Genomic DNA, 24,207 nt, shown 5'->3' with positions numbered 1-24,207 from the left:
ATTCCTCTCTCTTTCTCTCAGTTCAAAATAGAGAAAAGAAAGCATCATTGGCCAAAACATGGGACAACAGAGAAAGAAAAGCTATCAAACAAAGCCTTTATAAGGAGAGAGTTGCAGAGACTGGCTGTAACTGTGGTAGAGAAAATACCATTCCTTATGAAAGATTCAGTCACTGTATCCATGCATTCCTCACTATATCAGCCACAATCCCTGCCTGTCTTCGAGCACTGAGTGATGTAAAGTTGCCAAAAGCTCAGACCTTGAACTTCACACAGAAAGCAAGTCCTATGTCCACATGCAGGGTCTGCCTGTGTCATTTTTCACTATAAACATTGTTCTCAGCTTCTACCTAATTAGTTCGTAGAGGGATACTATTTTTATGCACAGAATTTTCTTATTTGTAAAAAAATAGTGAGCATTCCCTGCATGTGAGTAATGGAAATTTTTTTCTTCTAGTTCACCCCAAAGGCACCTTTCTTTTAAATATTAATCTGCAGTGGTGTTCTTTAGATCTTTATGGGAGGGATTGCTAAATTTGAAATCAAGTCATTTAATGTAAGAGTAGGAGAAAACTTCTTTGATTTGCTCCTTTTGTTTTCTTTTATTTTCAAAACATATTTTAAGCGTGTTAATTTAGCACAATTTTTTCTTAGCCCTTGGAGAAGCTCAACTTAGCCGTCAGTTTCGTTGCAGAGAGACCATTTTTCTTCTGACAAGCTTGTGAGCATCCTAACCTATAATTCACCCAAATTTGTGAGACATTAATTCTCTCTGGCAGCTCAATCCATTAAAGACAGTAAAGAATTTGCACCAATTAATACATTCTTTTGACAGACGCAGTAATGAAATTGCTACTTTCATTCTATTTGCCCTTTGATGTACGAGCCCAGATCAATCCCAGGAAGTTATGAGGCACCATTTTTATGTCTGGTCTCCAGCAGTGACTCTCTATTCTCTGTGCATTCTTGAATTATGTCCCTGAGATTATTTACATAATATATATCACACTAGCATATTAAAGCTTCCAGAATTGTTCCCAATCTCTAGATGTAAAAATCTGCCACTTCACTCTTCTTGCACATGGAAATAGTACTAGCTTCAAGGCAGGGAGAGGTACAAAATAGAACTGTCTTCCTGCTCTTGGTGGCAATCAGAGCGTAGTTCTGTGTAGTTCCTGGGATGCAAGACTGTTAGAGGGAAAGTCTACTTGTTTCTGTGTAACCCTGGAATTCCCCTCACACCCAGGTGTGGTATTTTCTGGGTCCCCAGGATGAAAGAGGAATTAAGAATCTGACTCCATGTTCTTAGAAGCTGAATTTATTATCTTATGATATTATATTACACCATAGAATGCTATACTAAAATGAGACTAAAGAATAGAGAAAGGAGACAGACAGAAGGCTACAAAGAATGATAATGAAAACTCGTGACTGCTTCCAGAGTTCCAACACAGCTGGATGGTGATTGGTCATTAAGTCAAAACAATTCACATGAAACCAATCAAACAACCACCTGTTGGATAAAACAATCTCCAACCACATTTCAAAGCAGCAAACACAGGAGAAGCAATCAGATAATTATTATTTTCATTTTTCTCTGAGGCTTCTCAGCTTCCCAGGAGAAGAAATCCTGGGAAGGGATTTTTCAGAAAATATGACAGTGACACCCAGGGGCCCATCAACTGAATTTCTCAGAATGGAGAAATAGAGAACTCCAGCAGGCAGGACATAAAATCATTTGGCATTGTGGCTGGCTGCTGGACCTCCCTGGCCTCCTTCTCTGCTCCTCTGATTGCACAGACATCATTCATAGCTAGATCCAACAGCAAGACAGGCCAGATGAAGTGCTCATATTAGATAAATTCTTTATAGTCAGGCAACACATAAGAATGCTTTTAGTACTGTATTTTTGCCTCTTCCACGATCTCTTACTTCCTAGGTTTTTTTGGGACTGAATTAAAATGGTCTTTCAACTCAAGCCATAGGGGGCCAGGGGTGTTGTAGACCTTGCTAATGATTTATAAACACATACAGTTGGCTTTGCTGAGATTCACAGCATGTTTATTTGTGTTCACCTCCTTCCCAAATCCCTGAACTTCGGGACCTCATATGCTAGAATTTGATTTTTGTTTTATTAAAGATAGAAAGTATCATACACATTTTTGGTTTTTTTGCTTGTTTTTTTGTGAAGCCCACTGAAAATTTAGGGCTAAACAGGGTGCTGGGAGAAGGGGTTGAAGTGAATAAATATTCTTTCCAACTAATGCCATTTCCAGAAATGTAGCAGTCCCTTAATTTTTCTTTAAATTTAAGTAGATCAGTTCATCCTGATCCCAGTATGGTGACACTCTTTTCTGTACAGGAGCAGCCATCAGGGTAGCTAGATGTGTGACAGCTTTTTAACTTGTACAGTTATGCTGGCAGACACTCTGAAAGGGAAGTTGTCACCAAGAAGTTGTTTGTGGTCTACCTCAAAGCTAGGTTGTAGAAGCTCAAAGCAGGAAGAGGTGAATGCATTGGCAGTGAGTACACGTGTGGATGACACAGTGAAGGGAGGCACAGGCATAAACAGCACTGGATGATGGAACCAGAATTACATGTGCAAAAGCCAAAAAACCTTGAGAATTAACTATGAAGAATGAGATCATAGATAACAGTTAGGAATGCATAAATTAATTATTGAAGCAACATCTAAGCTCAAAGTCTTAACAATTAGAGATAAACAATCGGGATCTGCTATACAAAGTGAAGCAAATATTTGGACACGTTATTTCTGGCAGAGATAATAAAAACCAAAATGTTATTTTGCAAGACACTGGCACAGTTCATCAGAAAGGCTGTACACAGTAGTGGATTCCTACAGGAAGTGTGAAAAGGAACATGTTCAGAAAAGAGTTATGAGCATGACATAACATCTAGATCATATTTCACAAGATCCTGTTTTGCTGGAGGACCACATCAGATATAGACAAGCTGAGAAGGGAGGTCACTATTCATGCACCACAGAAGTAAACTCTAAGAAATAAAAGTTATTTAAGGTAGCAGAGAACTTTGGCACAGTTTCCAGGGAAATAATTCAGAACAGAAATTAGAGAAATGAGGTCTGGTATGATCTTCCGTTAAGAATAGGGACTAGGGGAGGAGAAAAAAAAGCAAAAAAAAAGCAGAACTGTTCTGAAAATAGTTTTTACTAGTTTTAAGAAAAATACGTGATCATATTTTCCAGGATAGTAGAGTATTAGACTTAAAAAACTACATCTGTTCAAACCCAATTTCTGTACCCATAGAAGTTCCTACACTCATACAAGTTATTTTGGTTCTTGAATACAATCAGCGGACTCATTTACATCTGCACTCATACTAAGTGCAAAGTGTAATTGTACTTGAAATTAAGATACAGATGTTTTACACACAGTAATCAGTATTTTGCAGAGCTAACCCTCAGGAATTGTTACAGATGGTTTAAAGATTTGTTTTCAGGAGCAGAAGGTTCCTAGCTCTTTCCCTTTTTTGAGAGCAGACAATATTTACCGAACAGAACAAGTGAAAAAATCCCACATCTATGGGTACACACACTCTGTATTTGCTTTTAGATCTCAGACTTATTCAGACTTTTACTCAAGATTTGAGGGATTCATTCTACATGGAAACCAAGCTAGTTTTAAATGTTAAAGTAAGCTTTTAAAATTCTAATTTATTCTTCCTGTTTTGTATTTTTCTCAAAGCATAACTGAAATGGCATTCTGAACAAGACTCTGTAATGCTGCTCTTTGCCTATTGAAAAGAAAAGACATTCCTCATGTTTTGTACATTGGCTCAGAAAGCCTAATACTAAATGCATTTCACTGTGGGGATGTACATTATAAAATGGTCTTAGCTTCATCTTCTGAATAATTCTGCTCAGAAACAGCATTAATGAACTGTCTGCCATCTTTATCACTCATTGTTAATCCATCTCCCACTCAGTTCCCTACCTGTCTGGCATTTCCTTTCCATAGACATATTTTGCTCTTTGTAATACTGCTTGCACAACTTTATATGTGTTGTGTACTTCAGATAACAAGACACTTACACTTTCCTCTTGAAAGAGCATTTTAATAGATTACAGAAAATCTTTCAAAGTTACAGAGTCCTGACAGCATCTTTTAATGAATCAAGGGCCATGTTTCACTGTCTAGTGGACTTTTGAACACATTTAGAATTTTACATTTTTCATTCAACAGAAACATCTGAGTGTGTTAGAAGTGCAATATTCATCAGTAAGAAATCCCAAATATGTCCTGGATTTAGGCAATGGCCCAGGAGGGTTGAACCTTAGAGACAGCAGAAAAAAAGCCTTCCTTTTTGTGTGTTTATTAACTGGCTGCTTTTTTGCAGTTCAATGCATGAATTTAAACAGGGAGTGAAAATTTAAAATACCTTGGTCATATTCATCCTGAAAATGCCATTTCCTTTCTTTTAGTGTGTCTTTATTTAGTACCAATATAAACCCTGAAAAGGAAATCTTTCTACAATTGCAAATTATCTCTGTAATGTAAAAACCAGTGAAAATAATCCTCAGTATGTATTGATGAACAGAGTGCAAATATGACTTCTAGCCCATGTGTATATTTGGAAAACTTGGGTATCAAAAACACTGTTAATATATTTTAGAAGGTTATGTGATGAGCATAAATAGAAAACAGAGTTTTTTATCACCAAACCTTAAAAACTCCAGGGTGAGTGAGGCAGTACATTGGCCATGGTTTTGGTACTGGGTTTTTGTTGTAGATCACTGTCTGAAGATAGAGCATTGCCATCTTTCTCACTGAACACTGGTATTCCATACAGATAAGCCTTGCCACATTGCACCCACAGCAGCTTTGTAAGCTGAGGGAAACTCTTCAGGGAATTTCACAGAACCACAGAATATCCTAAGTTGGCAGGAACTCACCAGGATCATTAAGTCCAGCTCTTAAGTGAATGGCCCATAAGGGGCTCGAACTCACAACCCTGGCATCTTTGACACCTTCCTCTAATCAACTGAACTAATCTCAATGGTATATTTGAGAACATATCACAAAAATGGGATCTTCAGAATTAATTTGAACTGGTATGGGATTGAATTCTGGGTTGCAGGAGAAAGGAGACAAACTAAGGGGAAAATACTTGAGAATAAATTGGCCTCTGAAGAAGCAGGCATTTTGTGGGAAGATGTGAGCTGCAGCCTGGCCCTGGTGGGACCCAGCTGGGAGCTCTCACCCTACTTGGGAAGGAGTGAACTGATTGACCAAGCAGTCTGGTAGTTTTGTGAAGTGTGTGCTGGCCTCTACTGGTATCTTGAAACGTTACATGGATATTTGTGCTCTCTCTGAATTCTGAAGAACTTTGGATAAACACAAGATATGTCTAATATTCACCAACCAGCCAGTTTGGGATCCTGTCCTGGTTGTTATTTTTGCTGTAATGTAAATGAAGTCATCTATTAGATTATGTCTTTTAGTTCAAGGGGTTTCCTCTCCTCAACTTGACATGGAGCTTGCTAAATGGATACATTCTCTCTTGTTGCTGAGAAAGGCAGTAGTCTCCTTCAATTATTGTTGATCTGACATGGCCATGCTTAGCAGAGGATGCCATCATTTTTCCTGTTGTATTTTTACGTCTTTTGATGGATCATGAAGATAACGCAATTAAAAATTATTTCAGACTGTTCTATGAATCATTCTTTCATTGCAAAGACTTTGTGTCCTGTTAGTATGAAATAAATTTGTACCTCTTACCTGTGCACACCTTGTAAGATCATTTAATACTCAGGTAGTTCTTACATGGTCTATCATAATTTGTTATCAATGAAGCAATAGTTAATGGGCAGTTAAGAGGAGGTTACTGCCTGTGTTCAAATTCTGCTAACATTATTTGCTCCTTCATTGTTAATCAATTTGCTACATCTTCACAGAGATACCACTGTAACGCAATAGAATTTCAGTCATAACTGTAATTAAATAGCCACATTTAATTTCAATTAAATAATGAAAGCATAAATAAGCTGTTGATTTTTTCTTCTCTGATAGAGCTAACTTGCCATGAAGAAGCAGCTTTTCATTTTATTTCAGAAGAGCCAAAACTTCTATAGAAATAGTATTACCAAAGGGCTTGCAAAATGAATGAAGGCTGGGACATGAGACGGAAACAGAACTGGAGCTTGTTAACTCCAGGATGCACTCTTGCAGAACTGGTTGAAGTAAGGGAGTTTTCTAAGACATTTCCTTCAGTCTTTCAAGTGCTCAGATATCAGAATTCACACTCTGTTAGCACTAATCACTGGGGCACCAGGAAGGATACAGTGATCTAGGTTTCACTTTTCTCTTATGTAAAACAAAAGAAGGAACTGACAATAAACAGTTTTTTTTAAAACATTTTGAAATTTATGAATAGTATTCCAAAGTAATTCCAATCATTTTTACATGAAAATTGACCCATATTTAACCATCTACATTTGGACTTAAAAGTGTCTCTTATTGCTCTTCTCCTGTGTGTGTTGTCAGTGTTTTCACTTTCTATCACATGTGTTTATTGACTTGCCTGCATGCTGTATTCATACTGCTTTGAAGCTCCCTTCTCTACAGAAATACTGGAGCCTCAATACAAACATTAACTTTTCAGAGTTTTGAGAGGAAGGAGAAGCACAAAGTAAGATTTGACTTGTTTGTCACTGAAAGCTTAACAGGAACAGTGAGCCTCAGCCATTTCTTCATAGGAACTGCCAGGCTGTATGGGATCTCTGATTTAACTTCTACAGGCCATTGTTTGAAATCCATTAATGGATTTGATCATAGAATCATTAAGGTTGGAAAGACCTCCAAGATTTTGTCCGACCTTTGACCAAGCACCATCATGCCAACTAAACCATAGCACCAAGTGTCACATCCAGCTGTTTCTTGAACATCTCCCGGTTTAGTGATTCCACCACCTCCCTGTTTCCAATGTTGCACAATGCTTTCCATGAAGAAATTCCTTCTGATGTCTAATCCAAACTTCCCCAGTGCAGCCTGAGGCTATGTCCTGTCGCTTGTTGCCTGGGAGAAGAGGCCAACCTTCACCTGGCTACATCTTTCTCCCAGGCAGTTGTGGAGAGCAATAAGATCTCCCCTGAGCCTCTTTTTCTCCAGGCTAAACAACCACAGCTTCCTCAGGCACTCCTCACAGGACTTGTGCTCCAGACACTTCCCCAGCTCTGCTGCCCTTCTCTGGACACACTCCAGCAACTCAACGTCTTTCTTGAAGTGAGGGGCCCAGAACTGGACACAGGACTCAGTGTCAGGGCTGGCTGCAATATGAGATGAAGAAGGAGAAGAGCCACCCTCCTTCTCAATCACTGTTGGAACTCTCACCTCTCTTAGGCTAGGAGGACACTTAGGTGAGCTCTTGAATAACCTGGAGACCTCTTTGGCATCCATATCTAGATGTTGGTTAGACAGCACTTTGGTGACCTGAATGCTGGCTTTACAAACTATTGGCTCTTTCTATGTCAATATCTCTTTTCCTAGGGCCTATTCCTTGTTTTGCTCCATTTCACCCAATACTATCCTAAGAAATCAGGATTCATATTAGCTTTGCTGAGAGAAGAAGGTAGAAGAAAATGAGTCCAGGTGTCTGTCAAGTATGAGACATTCTGTGATTCTGTGTCTCAAGATGATGATTTGAATTTACTATTCAATAGCTTAAAAAAGAAAAAATCAGTGTTCACCAAGGGTTGGTTATGCTTTCCTTCCTTTCAAGACTGGTGAAGAATGTGAGGCTGGAAATGCCTTGTTACCATACAGGAGCTGGAAGGGTGGATATGCTTATGTAAGCTTTCATAAGCAGATATATTCCTTAATTTATTTCTTAACTGGCAAGGTCAAAATACCTCCTGAAAAATTAAACACACTCCCTGCTGTGAGAGCTGATCATCACCTCCAATCGCACCAACATTAGTGAATATGTCCCCATTTCTTTGGTGTGGCTGTCAATCTCTGCTCAGATTCCAGAACCAAATGTAAGTTTGTGTTGACAGCCTACTCTTCTGTAAACTTCTCCCCAGAATAGAGGTCTTGTTGCTGTTTAATGAAGACATCTTTTATAAAGATGCAGTCTCAAAAATTCTACCTAACAATTAATAAGGCTGTTTGCAAGCAAAGCACTGATAGTGACGAGTTGCATGACTGGAGCTGTCTAGCAGGGGTACTTGATCCTTGCCTCCAGTCTTCCTGCTCCCCTTGTTGTCTTTCTGCCCTCTGCAAGGCTTATCTGCCCCTGCTGTGAGCCAGTGCATCTAGCTAAAAACAACACAACAGAGCAGTGAGTGGATTTTTGCCATTCTAGGGGGCTTAATTGACTCTGCAGAGGATGGACCAGCCACTGGGATCAGTGCAAGGGAAGCAGACTCACCAGCTCTGATGGAAGAGCTAGAAGGCAACAGTTTGGTTTAGCCAGCAACAGGAATTTCACCCAAACAGTTTCTCCTCTTTTGGGTGTGGTTTTGGCAGATTTTATGATGGGCTTGTGAAAGTCCAGGGATCAGAGGTATCTTATATAGTATAAATTATTTTGCTATTTATTTATATTTTTTTCCCAATCTACATACTGTGTCATTCCTAAGGATGGTGAATGTTTCTGCTGGAACCTGCCTTACGTTCCAGCAATCAAACAGCTCTATTATTTCATGCAAGAAAAGCCCAGTAACCCTACAGAGCTAAATTTCTCCTCCCGGTTTTTGCATTCCTACATTGCTCCTTCTCAAGAGGATGTGATACAAAACAACGTTTAGCTCGATTTCCTCTGAACAAAATGAAACCCTACCTGTCACAGAAGAATAACTCAGTGCAAAACTGAATATAATGAGTATGGTCTGATGAGCAGGACTCTCTCAATCACAACATGCTCCCCACAGGACAGCATATTAACAATTCTGCATTGTGAATTGTCTTGAGAAAAGGCTTCTGGCCAAAACATTGACATTCACAAGCAGCTGCTGCACTCAGAGAATGTAGGTTTTAATTATCTTGGGTAAAACAATCAATTTGGAGTGCAAGGCAAGTTAGACTCCTGAATATTACTGATCACCTGGAAAATCACAATGAATGTATGCTTTTCTTCTCAATCTACCTTTCAACCTGCAGCTCATTCCCTGGGCTGTAACAAATGCATTAGGTTTTGCTTAGCAAAGCAGCACCACTGAAGAAAATTCATGAAATGAAACTTGAGAGAAAGTGGATTATTTAAATGAAAAGAGGTATGATATTGTTAGTCACCTGCTCCTCACTCATTTTCTGGGGATTTAATATGCTTGTGTGTGATTCCAAATCAAATAAAACAGTCTATCTACTGATTGCTTCATACAGACAATAACTGAACAGAGTTATTTCTCCTTGTTTCCCACAATTTTTCATTTTCCTTTGATGAAGCCAACACGATGCCTTAGATAGCTGGGATTAATATGTACACACACAAATATGTACATACATCGCCATTTCTTCTATTCTCTTCTGCCAGAAGCTGTGAGCACCTGTCTTGGGACTCCCAGTGTTGCAGGGCAGGTCCATTCCTTGCTCCCAGTAAATGCAGGCCGATGCTGGCAGAGTAACACCGGGTGGCAGCAGCGGGTTTTCAGCCAGTGAGTTGAGCTGAGGCGAGGCTGTTGTCACAAGTAATGAAGACATAGAAATTAATTTTGTTTTGATTTCCGAACTGAGTGCTTGGCATGTTATCCAACTCCAGATTTCTTCAGTTTGTCATTTGTTCATGCCTCACAGTCCTAGATCGCTTCTTTTTGCTTAACCTAACATTGTAATTGCTGCATGAATGACAGATTCATTGGGGTTTGTGATACTGGAGGATGTGTGGTGCATGTGTCATCTGCTGAGAATTTGGGATTGTAGCCAGCTGGAGGAAAATCGGACAGCTATTTGTCTTTAGGGTACACATCATGTTTGTCCTGGTCTTTGTCCTACTTAACATGTCAAGAGTCGTGACAAGCACAATAGAGGAAACCCTTTCAGAAACATATTTTGCAATTACTGCAAACTTTGCTGGGCAGATGACAGACCTGGGGAGCAAACTGCCTTCTAGCCATTATCTTCTCACGGAGGGTTTTCTTCACATGGCAAGTCCCCTCTGAGTGGGCATCACCTGGAACTTGGGAGTAGAGCCCTGGGCTAAAGACAGTTTGTTGGGCTGTTTTCTTCTTTCTAGGGAAGTTTAAGATGAGGTCAGACTCCAAAGCCAGCAGCCTATTTCTTTGTCTGACCTACATGTTGCCTGCCATACTGATGGTTCCCAGATGCATTTTCTTTTCAGCAATTTAGAGACTAAAATATACTTCTGGAAGGGAGACAAGTAAGGGATGTAGAGGTTTGAAAGCCCACACCTCAGAATACATCTTGACAGCAACTTTAGCCATTAATGAGGCACTCGCACTGCAAACTTGAGGCACAAACAGGATCAACTTTGTTTCTTAATATCAGTGATACAGTAGCATCACTCAAGATAGTATTTTGGTTGAGGGCTTTTTCTCCCCAAGAGCAGGCAAAGATTTTCCAAGTGTCTCATGCTCAGATTTCTCTATTTGATTTAGCTGAGGAACCTCAAAGGAGTAGCATGTTATGTCTTTCTTGCTTTCACTGCTGATTAATGCCCAAAAACCGTGAGTCCTAGCTGAAAGCAGTTACAACAATGACCTCTGCAAAACCCAAATGTTTTCATTTTAGCAGACTCCTGCTCATGCTATAAATTCCTCTTTAAAATACAGGGCTTTTCATGCAGTTGTACCATAGTTCAAAAGCCAATTAACCCTTTTTTTAAAGATTGGTAATGTGTCTGTCTGCAGTGAAAATCTATGTGTCCAACAGCTAATGCCTTGAAAGTCATCCATTGCCTTCCAAAAATTCTTTACTCTTCCATTTTCTCTCAACAGTCAGCAGAACATAATCTGGAGCAGCTCAGTTCATGGCAGTTTTGATAATCCTGCATCTTAAATGTCTTGATGGTACACACAATTAGGTGCAATATGCATAACATTGGCAAACATAGTGATACAGTGCCAGTGGTCAGAAGGATGAACAACTAATTTTCTGCAATGGCTGTTGGGACTTGATGATTTAATATGAAAATGAATCCCATTGTTTGGTTTTTCAAATATTGAGAAGCAAGTGTGTTTAGAAGACCAAACTAGACTTGAATAAATTGAATTTAGTTATTTTTTACCAGCAGCAACATCAAAAGTACATGCACTGTGAAAGTTGAATGCAGCCTTATGTGGGAAAACTGTTCCTGCATATCATGCAAAAGTAAAATCTGAGGATGGGCTTCCATTCCTAAATCAATAGAAATATATACTGTGTAAAATATAATAGTATTCATGGCATATGTGTCAATTATATGGCCAACTAGAAATGAGAGACAAGGCTTTGAAAAATTGCAAACATTGCAGAACATACATTGGACTGTGATAAAGCAGGGCAGAAGGGGATCAGAAATATTTTCTCTCTTCCATGTTGCTTTCTGCCCCCTGTTTGCCACCTTCAGTAGCAGGTACCCACTGTTGCTCTGTGCCACCTCCCTGCCACACCCTGCCACCTGCTCAGGTACCACACAAATCCTCCCACCTGAGTACCCCGGGAGGTTCACAGAAACATCCTCCAGTGCTCTAGACTGGTACCTGAGACATTTTGCTGACAGTACAACCAGCCTCAGCCATCTCTCCTAGAATCATCTTAATATTTCTCTGTATTTCTTTACCTGGGCTTTGCCTATTCTACGTTGTCCCTACTATGTTTCCCCAACCATGCCTACACATGGTGAAGTCTCCTCTGTGGTGTGAGTTACTCACCAGCTGCAGATACCTGGTGCCAGGAAAAATTCTGCCATGAGAAGTGGGAGAGGGATCAAAGCCTCACTGGTGACTGAAGTGAGGAGGAGATATGAAAGGACATTATGAAGGATAGGGAGAGAAGGTCTGTAGCAAGCCAAGTTTTAATCAATAGAATCTGCTGCATAATCCGCTCTAAATCTCCATCTTCCCACAGCACCCTGAAGCACTTTATGCAGTCATAACTGCTGACTGTTCTCAGCACTGGGGAAGCCACATTGATCATCCGTAATGCATGTTCCCATGAAAGTTATTTACACAAATGCAGAATGCAGCAGCTCATTAAGTAATTTTTCATGACATGTCACTTATGGAGCAGAAGTAAATTTGGCTGCTACATAGCAGTTTCTACTGAAGTGGCTAGGACGTAATGCATTGACATTAAGCAGAAGCAATCAGCTTGAGAAATTTTGTATTGAATGCATTTTGAAGAGTAATTAGGCTTCCTAGAGTAAGCAATGCTTGTTAAATTGTGTGTTAGTACTCGTTACTTTAAGTAGATAACACTACATTGTTTTAAACAGCCTGTCTTATCTTCCCTAAAGAATAAGATTATCTCCTCTGTCTTTTTCTTCTCTGTCACTCATGAAATACACTCTGTGTGTGTGTCCCTCAATCTGTTTTTCATGTGGCCTCCCATAGTAATGCTCAGCTGTCAGAGCAGCAGCAGGCCAGAGAGAGATAATGATATTTTCCCCTTTCTCAGGGCCTGCCCTGCCACTCTTGCTCACACAGGTTAGTTTCTCGTATTGTTGGGAATTATGGGACTGCTCACCTGGCAGGGACTGCTCAAGGGGTAGGAGCAGTGGAGGCACTGAGACATGGGTAGGATGCTGCCCTAAAAGTGAGAGGGCAAGGACCTTGTCGTGGTTTAACACTGGCCCGACAGCAGGCACCTATGAGAGTCATTTGCTCACCCTCCCTTGCCACAGCTGCATCGAGGAGAGGAAAAATTAAAGGAGGCTTCATGAGTGAGATAAGGACTGGGAGAAAACTCTTCATGGGCAAAACATGTTCAACTTTAGGTTGCAAAGTGAATTTATTACTACCAGAATCAGAGGAGGATACTGAGAAGTAAAATAAGCCCTTAAAACACCTTATTTCCTCCCAGCCTCTCCCTCCTTCCCAGCAACAGAGCAGGGAGACAGGGCAGGGGGTTTTGGTCAGTTCATCCCTGGGATTTTCTTCCACTGCTCTGGGAGAGGAGTCCTTCCCCTGTGAGGTTGTGGGATCACTCACACGGCAGACAGCTCTCCATTAACTTCTCCAGTGTGGGTCCAGTCTCACGAGCAGCAGTCCTGCCACACCTGCTGCAACGAGAGTCCCTCAGACAGTCCTCCCAAGACTGCTGTGACATGGCTCTCTTCCCAGGGGGTGCAGTTCTCCAAGGACAGGCTGCTCCAGCCTGGAAGTAGGGACCTTCTCTCTCCATCGGGTCTCCCACTGGATCACAGCCTCCTCCAGGCATCCACCTGCTCCAGCATGGGCACCTCTCCCACAGGCTGTGGGTGGATCTCTGCATCCCCCATGGATCCCCAAGGGCTGGGAGTGGATCTCTGCATCCCCTGTGGGAACCCACTGACCTTGGTGTTGCCGTGTTGTTTGCCCCACATGTTCTCACTTCCTCCTCTTCTCTGACTAGAAGAAAAGTCCTGTGACTTTGTTTTGATTTTCTTCTTAAATATGTCATCACAGAGGTGATACCACCAACTCCAGCTTTGGCCAGCAGCATGTCCATCCATCTTCAGTGCCATCAGGGGCTGGCTCTGCTGGACATGGTAGAAGCTTCTCACAGGAGCCGTCTTTGTGGCCACCCTGCTAACAAAACCAGGCCATGCAAAACCAATACAGGCTTGCATAATTACCATGAGTCATCTGGTTAGTCAGGGCAAAGAGAACAAAGCCTTAGCACCCTGATGAGCAGGGATTTGCTGTAGCCTCTCTATCTCATTACTTGTTTATCTAACTTCAATGCCTACATTTGTTCTTATGGTCCAGGACCAGAAAATGTATAAGCATTAAAAAACATGAAGTTTACTGCTTCTTCTGTAAAACATTTACTGCTTTATTATAAGGCTCTCTTAATGTGATTAGAATTTTCTCCATAACTAGAGTTTACATTATGGGGCACCTTAAAGCATAAATGACACTGTTCTTGATACCATGCAAATATGTATTACCTGAACGTGCATTATTTGCAAGCCCCGAAGGAGCAATTGAGCCGAGTGAGCTAATTCTTCTGAGCAGGATTAGTATATCCCATGAGAAGCCACGTCACATTACAACTGATCTCTTACTTTTTTTATAAAAATGCAGTTGCTGTGGTTTCTAGGTACCATATATGATCCATTTTCTTACATTTCAGCTCTGGATGGCAGTCACTAGGGAGAAGTTTTAATCTCATGACTTTTATTGAAACACAAGAGCAGAAGCATAAACCGCATTATTGCCGAAGGAAGTTGGTCTGAGAAGCTGTATTCCCACATGCATATGAGTAAGTGAATTACAAGTTAATCCACGTGCAAAAGAGTTTTAGTGATCTCAGCCTGCCTTCTGCAATCTCAGCTCTCTTTGGAAAAATGAACCAAACAGCACTAAAAACACATATTTTTCCACTGTCAAATATTTCTCATTCCTAGACACTGTCCCTTGGCACCTCAGTAACTTTGTCATTCTTTGAGTGGATTACTGGTCACTTAGGCAACCGGCACAAATTCCAGTGTCTGAACAGATTTGCCCTGAAAATCTGCCAGCTCGTCAGTGAACAAATGACTTCTTCATGACTGGTAGAAGGAATGTCACATGATCTCCTTTATTTACATCTTGACAGAAGCTGCTAAAGCAGGGAAGATCTGAAAAGTAATCCAAGATTATCAACAGCTTAAGGCAGACACTGTGTGCAGCAGTTCTCAATTTGAGTGTTTATCATCATGCTAAGCTTTTCTGAAGTGTAAGAGTGACTAGGGGTCAAACTGACATTCTTTTTTGGAAATTTTCCTGCTTTCCCCACAAATCATGTGTAATGTTTGATTGTTCTAGAAATTGCTTGAGCTAATAATGCAGCATATCCCATACTTTTGCACTCTCGAAAAGTCACTGATGTTTTGGTCATGTTGGCATGTACACAAGAAGACATAGAGATTTCTCTGCAGGATCCCCATTTTCAAAAGAAAAGCTAAATTCTTTAAGACAGCATGTGGGCAAGTTCTTTGAGGAGAAAAGATGTTCAGTTCTTCCTGGTTTAGGTTTTCAGCAGGATTTCCTATTTGGTGGTATAATCTGTTCACTGATTTTCCTCTACATGGCCTGAAAGGTCAGATACTACACCATAAATTGCTTCTGGTCAGAAATGTCTTAGAGGAGAAACTGAGGCTCACTGACCTGATTTTGCTATGGGGTATTCTGGGGTAATGGGGTATTCTAATTTTGCTAATGGGGTATTGTGGACTCCCATGAAATAACTTTGGTGACTGCACTGGGAGTAATTCCCTGTGCACTCTTGTATCTTCCAATGTGTTTACTAGCAGATATATATTTAATGAAATTTAGACTATAATTAACTGTCATGGCCAAGGTATTTTGTCGGAATTCATGCTTCCAGAAATCTAAAATGTAGCTGTGGTCTATGCAAAACTGAGTCTTATTATCTTTCTCACAGTTGCCTCTTACATACCTCTATCTGTCGCTGCTGCTTTTAGGAGGAAGCATTTGAGTTTGCAAGGAGCACAATATCACTTGCACTTGTCTTTCCTTCTATGAAGGTGAGGTTAATAACATGACAGACTTTTCAGGATTATCTGTAGCCTGGCCTCTTCTTTTTCTGTGGTTTAAAGGTTCCTTGGATAGGGCGTCAACACTGCCTGCAAATGTCCTCCGTTTAAAAACCTAGAATAAAGAATGCATAGCCACTAGATGTAGGGATTTTTTAATAAAAAACCAAAAAACTACAGCAGTGGCCAACATTTTATTTTGTTTTTCTTCCTGTGCCTTACTGTGAAGACAGGGAATTAGAGTTTCCTTTCTTTTTAGCCTCCAATCAATGTGATTTGCAGCCAGTTTGTTTATAGCTTTTGCAAGGTTCACATTAGAGATGATGAAATGCATGAATATGTAGGTGAAATTTGAATCAAATATTCAGAAGGTTGATGGTCTCCAGTTATTTTCTACAGAGGAGCCTGAGACACTGGATGGAACGTAATACAAAGATTACAGTCTTGACTATCTACACTGCTTATTAAGTGAATTGCTTCTTTCTAATCTAATATCAGTGGCTTGACATTTTTTTAAGTGTACTGAAATATATGACTGAGTAGATGTATTTCTGTCACCCAGCTGGAGTTCTGAGTGCAAAGGTAAGATTACATTAAATGAGAGGTGGTCAAGAAATACCAGAAAGACAGAGGCATCTGCTGAAGCTCAAGACCATCTCAACTCGGGATGTTCTGCAACTATGAATGTGGAGAGTTATATACCAAGAAAAAAAAAGATAAGTCTCGCAGTCTACACTTCTTGGGAATTTCCTGAGTTGTGTTTTGTCTTTAAGAACTTCCCTCATGCTGAAAATGAGGCTTCTTCTCAGCCTTTACTTGAAGTCAGCATTGCAAAGCATCTTGGAAAAGCACCATGAACTGGGCCAAGATTCTCAAAATAGCTAAGTGCCTAACTTGTCTATAATTCCTTGGGAGATGGATTCCCAAATACTTAGTCCTTTTAAAATCACATTTTTGAGAAGGACAGAAAAAACCTCTGGAGCACTAATCCATACAAATGAAACTATTCATATTTTTGTAGGAGTCAGGAAAAAACATAGAGGGGATCCTCAAGGCATGTTGAACAAGAGTTCAGAAAATGTGAAGTAAGAAAATTCCAAGAAGTATTATTTTATGAGCAAAGGCCAGTGATATTTGTGCCATAAGTTATACAGATCAAAGGAAAACATTGTTTAGCATTTTCTATACATGTATTTTAGTAGCTTAGCATCAAAACCTCCCAAATATTTAAAAGCTTGAATTGCTCCTGGGCTGCCTCACAGTACCTGACAGAAATCTTTCCAAAAGTGTAATTCAGTAAGAAATACAAGAAACAAACCCACAGAAAACGTGATGTGAAAGTTTTACATTAAGAGGATAATAATTATGTTGAGTAATATCCCCTGTCTGTTAGACACTTCAGCAGATAGTTCATAAGGAGGGGAACCTTAGCTTCAAGAAGCTCACAATCTCATGACTGCATATTCAACCTTAATGTTTTATTTATTTCCTTTGTTTTGAGTCTTACTGTGAGTTTGAACATTTTCTCAGCATAGTTGGAGGTTTGGGGTTTGAAATACATAAATATGCACTTGAACTATAATAGTGCTTTTAGTCTAAATGCTTTCATCTCATAAATTCATCTCAGAAATAATAATTACTCTATAAATAAATATCACAGTGCTATCTATCTATCTATCTATCTATCTATCTATCTATCTATCTATCTATCTATCTATCTATAGGCACAACTTAATCTGAACAGTTAATTTGTGGTCTTAGCTAATTAAACTTCCCTGGCCAAACTATGCCTTGAGTATATTCAAATCTGCAAAACAAAGGAATAAAAGGACAGAATATCAATAATTTTGGGACCTGTTTTTTCAAGGTGCTGACTCCGAGCAGCTGACCACACTGGAAAATTGGGAAGCAGAGCAGACTTTAAAGGAATTCCGTAATGCTAAAGGGGAAAAGCATTGGTTATGCTGGTACTTCGTAGTGTTGAATACAGAACTGTCCTCTGGGGTATTGTTAAGTTGAAGACAACACATCCACATCTCTGCTGCAGCTCTAATACAGCAGGGAGCATACGTTTTGGTTCAGGACTGTCTGCCTTTCTGTCTTTGCTGCTTCGACTAGGGATGACAGCATGTGTTAAAGTATTACAATCATTTGGCTCACGCTGCCTCCTTCTGCTAATACGAGTCTTAGGTCTTGTACCTGCTTTCAAGGCTCCGTGTGAGAGTCGGGTGAGTGCACAGAGCCCATGCTGAGAGCGGTGTGCTGCCACAAGGAGGGAGGAGAGCCGCAGTGCTCAGCGGGGTTGGCCGGTGGCGGCTTCAGCTGCGTCGGTGACACAGCAGCCTGCAGAGTACAAAGTGAGGCCCTGGAATGACAGCCTGATGGCCATTTGTGACACTCCACACAAAAGGTGGTCCCTAGCTCTAATCGTCCTTTTGGTCCCCTAACAAGATCTTTGCGATAGATTGAGGCAGTTCGGTTATCGATTCTGAGCATGCTCCCCAGTGGCGAGTTTCCTTCTCCACTCTGTGTTTTGGTGAAATTGACAGACTAAAGTTGTGCCTGCACTGCAGGCACAGCATGAGAAGAAATCTGGCAGTCCAGCTTGGTGATGTTTCACCATCCATTTCACCTGGTATTGGTGCAGGCTCCTCCTTTGCCAGCCTCAGTGACATATTTTGAACTTTCAAGTTCATCATCAGAAAATGCCTTATTTATGCTTGGTAGTGAGGGACAAAATCATAGAATCATAGGATCACTTCAAAAAGGCCTTTAAAGATCATCTAGTACAATTCCCCTTCAATAATCAGGGACATCTTAAACTAAATCAGGTTTCTTAGGGGCCTATCCAACCTGATTCTGAATGTTTCTATGTCACCTTTCTGGGCCGCTTGTTCCAGAATTTGGCCATCCTCATAGTGAGGAATTTCTTCCTAATGTCTAATCTAAATCTACCCAGATTAAAGCCAGCCTGTTTTGTCCTGTCACTACATGCCATTGCACAAGGTCCCTCTCCAGCTGTCCTGCAAGCCCCCTTTAGGTACTGGAAGGATGCTCTAAGATCTCATTGGAGCCTTCTCCAGGCTGAACAGCCTCAGCTCAGGCAGTCTTTATAGGATAAGTCTACCAGCTATGTGATAATCTTGATGGCTTCTTCTAGACTCACTCCAGCAGATACATGATCTTCTTGAGCTGGAGGTCCCAGAGCTGGATGCAACACTCCAGTTATGGACTTTAACAGCAGAGTAAAGGAGAGGAATCACCTCCCTCAGCCTGCTGGCCATGCTGCTCTTGGTGTAGCCCAGGTCACAGTTGTCTTTCAGAGCTACAAACACACATGGTAGGTTTATGAGCTTCTCATCAACCAACACCCCAGATCTTCAGGGCTGGTCTCTCTCCATTCACTGACCAGACTGCATTTGTGCTTGTGATGAGCTCATCTCTTAGCTTCATTTGCTTTAGTGCACCTGGTGTATCCACAGTTTTGTCTGTGTATACAGACACAACAGGTGATTTGGAAGTGGATTGCCTCCATTTTTATGGAGGATTTAAATAAAGCAGTTTATCCTGGTGAAAAATAGAGATAAACATTATTTCCTGTATTGACAGGTAACATACTTTGATCAAGATGGAGGAAAAAACTTCATATTTTTCACTCCTCCATGGAGGGAAAAGTTCATGCTTTTCAGAAATTGTGAATCAGAGGTTTGTAAAATGGTTGCAATATTGATTTTATGGATGTATGACAATTGTTTTTTCCTTTTTATTCCCTATGCAGTATATTTCCAAATAAACATTTCATCGTTTTACATTCATTATATTTAATAAAAAATTTTATAATTAAAAGGATTAAAAACCCCCAAAATGCTAAATTACAAAACTGACATGAACTGATGTAACTTATCTGACACATTTTTCATAAGACAATCACAAGAACAAAATTGTGGAACTGAAAAGTTCAGGACAATGTAAATTATACCTGCTTAGACAACAAACAGTGCCCTCTAATACTGCATATCTTTGTCAGAACTAATTTGGTGCAGAGCACAATCTCAGAAGGTAATTATGCAGTATACAGAGAAATGGCCATGCTTATCTGGCTTGCATAAAAATCTATGTAGAATCTAAATTTATAGCAAAGTGATAGAGCACACCTCCTTAGCACGATGTTTAAAGCAGTATTGGCATATGTTTTTATATAATTTGTACTGACAGTTGAAGATTCCCAATTACTGGATATTCCCCAATTCAAAGTGTTGTAAGGGAGTGTTATTTGTGTCTCTTTCTGAAGGAAATGTGGCAGTATTTCTGAACAGTGTTTTTAGGAATCATGTCTATGTTGCACATGCATCAAACAATTCAATAGCAATAGAGAACTTTTAACAATAATAATTTGGTTCACTGTTAATTTAATTTTTTTAAACTTCTTAGGTGTTGTGCATTTTGTCAGCCAACATCTCAAAACCAAGTTTGCTAACTGTAGCTTTTTGAAAGATTACAATGTACTCTCATGTTAATTCAATTCCATTTCATGAAGACAGAGTGACTGCACTGGAAGCAAGGCTTGTGTTTTATTATAAGGGCAACTGATATTTAAATTAGTTCATAAACTCAGCATCAAAGAAAAAAATGGTGCATGTAATGATTTGCATATTACACTGTGTATGCATGATAGCAACTAGAAGAAACAGTTCAAGGAAAGGAGCTGCAAGCTGTGGGGATATAGGGTATAATCCCTTGGTACAAGTGCCTAAAAGTAATAGAATGCTGTCAAGACCTACCACTAATTTATAAAATCACACAGAATGTGTGTGGGTGAACAAACATCAGAGACTGAGAAATGCAAAGCTGCTTTAAGAAGAAAATTGTACTTGTAGGGAGGCCATTATCCAAAGAGAATCCCACAGTTTTGGGATTTTGTTAAATTCCTTTCTTCATTTGTAGATTCCCCAGTACTGCATGTTTTGTAATTAAGGAACTAGTGAAGAAAGTGCACATCACCAAATGAGAGAAATCTGCCAACAGATTGAGTGTGCCTGCTGATTTAGACAGAAGTTGGAAATTGGTATTTTCTGTTTGATTTTGTTAATATTATTTTGATAACTTGGTAAAATTATTTTGATAATGTGTATTAACAATGGACACATTATTAGAGATACTGTGAATGCTAAAATTAAATATATTACAGCCTATTGCCTACAGAGTTGCCTAGGAGGAATTAATTAATTATTGGTATTGAAATTAAGGAAGAATTAATTAAAAATTTCGTTCCCAATTTTGTTTCATGAGAATTTAGAAAATGTTCAGAATATGTTTTATTTTTATTCTAGAATACCTCATCAGTGAGTTCACATTTCTCCAGCTGGGGTACTATTATCTGCAGGTTTAGTCTGGGCGCTGATAATCCAGCTGAAGGAAATGACTTCACTGAAAGGAACTTGCTTATTGTACTGTATGGTGCCTTAAAGATTTCTTGTGGTCTGGTTTACTAAGGGAAGAAGGGCTCTGGTCTTGATTTCCCTCTACACCTCTCCTCAGGTGGCAGCTGAGTACCCAGAATAATTTCAGGGGACAAGGGGACAGACCCAAGTGAGCATCATGGATCAGGCTCAGCTCTCCCTCAGGAGCTGCCTCTCCCAGCTGCTGCACACATGCTGGCCCCTGCAGGGGCTTTCCTTTGCCCAGCAGACAAAGAAAGAAGGAGGGCATCACCTCAGAAGAGTGTGTATGAGAGGTATTCACAGTTCAGGGCTTGGCTGCACACGTTTTTGCATGTGTGTGTCCTTCTCTTGGGCTGCAGATGGTTACACATTGAACCATGAAACCTCCTCCTTTTCTCATCCCATGAACAAATATTCAGGATGAATGGGGAGGAGGATGTAGAAGGAAAACTTGGTAGCAGAGAATCAAATCTGCTTTCTTCACAGTGACTGCTGCTGCAATCCTTCAATAGTCTCACTATCCAGCTGTATTAAATTCCCTTCCTTATTCCATGTAACTCATCTGGATCTTGTGGCCCATCCACTGACTACACTGAGACTTTCCTGGTGCTCTTGGCATGGGAGGCTACAGACTGTCAGTAATCCTTTTTGCATTTTTGGTGTTGATTTCTGATAAGATAACTGGACCTAATAAGGGAATTAATTTTGAAAGATCCCTTGAGCTAGCAAAGCCAAGTGTAAATCTGATTCTTAGTCTTGTAATGTGAGCCCCAGCGTAGGTTGATTTGGGCTCTATTCCCCTTGCTGATGACAATTCCGGTGGAGGGAACACAAAGGCAATCTGAAAAACACATTGGCTTCTTGCTTAAAGGCAAATAATGTTCATCTCATCCTTTTTCTGGGTGTATATCCTTTCATAGGTCAGGTCCCTAGGACTAAGTCTTCTCCTACTTGATACAAGGATGTAGTATTGCTGCATAAAAAATACAGCAGCTCACACTTGGACGTTGGATAATCATAAGTTTGTGCAGCAAGAAACACAGTTATTTCCCTGTTTCCTTTAAGTCTACAGGCTGCTGGAGATGTTGGTTTGTGTGTCCTAGCAACATGACAGTTTTGGTCATTTTGAGGAGCAATGAAAAGAGGAAGGGAATTGGCTTTGTCTATTGTGCTTCTTTAGATTGAAGGAAATTCCTGTAATCTTTCTAGCAATATTGTTTCTCTCCTAGGTTTTTGCTTAGAAATATGAAATACAATGTTCTGGAAAGATAGTGGGCTCTTGTTTGCCCTGTTTTCATCAGTCAAATTTGTACAGAAACTGAGTACAAGCTGCCAAATATTTAATAGTTCAACTTTCTTAAAGGGGATCGTGAGGATTGTTTTAGTCGATGTTAGGGGAAAAGATAAACTTTCTTTGTCATATATCTCAGATTGAACTTAATCTTTTATATTTCTTATTTAATATGATACAAAGTTCAATATTAGCTGTAATATATAAAAACATATTTCCATTGGTCTGAAAAGTATGATTATTCTCTAAGTCATCCTTGTCCTAGGTACACATGTGCAAAATTCCTGAAATTAATGTCAGCACATCTCCAGTGTCATCACAGGAAATTTGAAAGCACCATCTCTACAGAGACATTTACTTTCTTACCTTTTGCTGGCAATGAGACCATGCAGTCTAGCTTATTGAAACCTAGAAGAGCAGAAAGGTATTTCAAATCCCAGGCACTCAATGAATGAGATGTGAAATGAATTTCAGCCCCTGAAATCAGGATCAGCCCCTGGAGGCTTGTCACAATAGATAAGGCAAAGTGGATAGATGCTGCATTAGTTCATGTATGCTTCTGAGTAGCCGAGCTAATAACTGAATCATAATTTCACTTCGGGACACGAGGCTACTATATACTGTCCTCCTTTGATCTCTTCACTCATTCCAGCAAGCTAGGAAAATACCATAATAAAACTTCCCAAATACATGCAAGGAGAAAACTGGTAAAACCTAATAAAATAGCCAAACCACCCCACAAGCAGCACTTACTATTAACACCTTTTAACAGAAAAGTGCTGGACATAGTTTTTATTTCTAGTCCTCAAGATATGCAAGCCTATTTTCAATCACACAAGGATTTAGTATTATTGCATAAAATTATTTGTATGTGGGATAGCAGTAAAACTTCATACATGACAGAATGTGTTTCTATTTGACAAATCCTCTCATTTAACTCTTGTTGAGAAGCTGATGTGGAGACACATGAGCTGATACTTCAGGAGAAGAGCATATTTAGCTCAGACCACAGCAGCTCATTTATTTCTCTTCTTCATGAGAGATTAAATATGTAATGACTGGAGTAGTGCTGAGGTGTTGCTTTTCACCAGCTTTTCTCTGTTGAATACAACAGAGGCTGTGTGGGAACAAGATTTGGTTTTGGCTCCTGTTAGCAGTTGTGCCAATGTCAGCACTTCCAAAGACCTGCCTCCTACTCAAATCTCTAGGTAGGAAGCACCACTACTGGCAGCAAACAACAGCTTTGCAGCTGACCAAACCCAAAGATTTAATATGAGAAAATGCCAGGGAGTATCAGTTGGTCTGGTTACTCTTCCTCCCTCTACTTCAGAGGTTGTCTCCAAAATATGTTTTACTGTAATCCCAGGAAACATCAGTGAGCAATTCTACTTGAGATATTCTGTTCCTCCAGACTCCTTTGGTTATTGATGCTGCCTCTGTGCAAGTCACACACCGTTCAGTTGCCCTGAGGTTTCCTTTACCTCTTTGAAGAAAAAAGGTAACACACAACTGGTTACTCCTGTAATTATGGATTTAAAAAATTCCCAAAAAACTTGCAAGTCTATTTTGTGAGTTACTCACATGCAAGAACCTATCACATTATTAATTTTCTACAAATCATGGGTAAATTATGGACCGAACATTTTAATGTTATGACTGTGATTTTGTGTGTGTGTGTTCATTCCAGCTGTTTAGATTCACTTTTGCACCACATAGAAAATCCCAGCACAGAATGCATTGGCAGTGATTTTAGATTGTAGGGCATTTTATAGCTCAGGATTTTAGCTGACAAATGAAGGAGGGATAGCACATATGTTAT

Source organism: Serinus canaria, chromosome 2, assembly GCF_022539315.1.
Source record: "Serinus canaria isolate serCan28SL12 chromosome 2, serCan2020, whole genome shotgun sequence".
NCBI lineage: Eukaryota > Metazoa > Chordata > Aves > Passeriformes > Fringillidae > Serinus > Serinus canaria.
Note: the sequence above shows the minus strand (reverse complement) of the source record.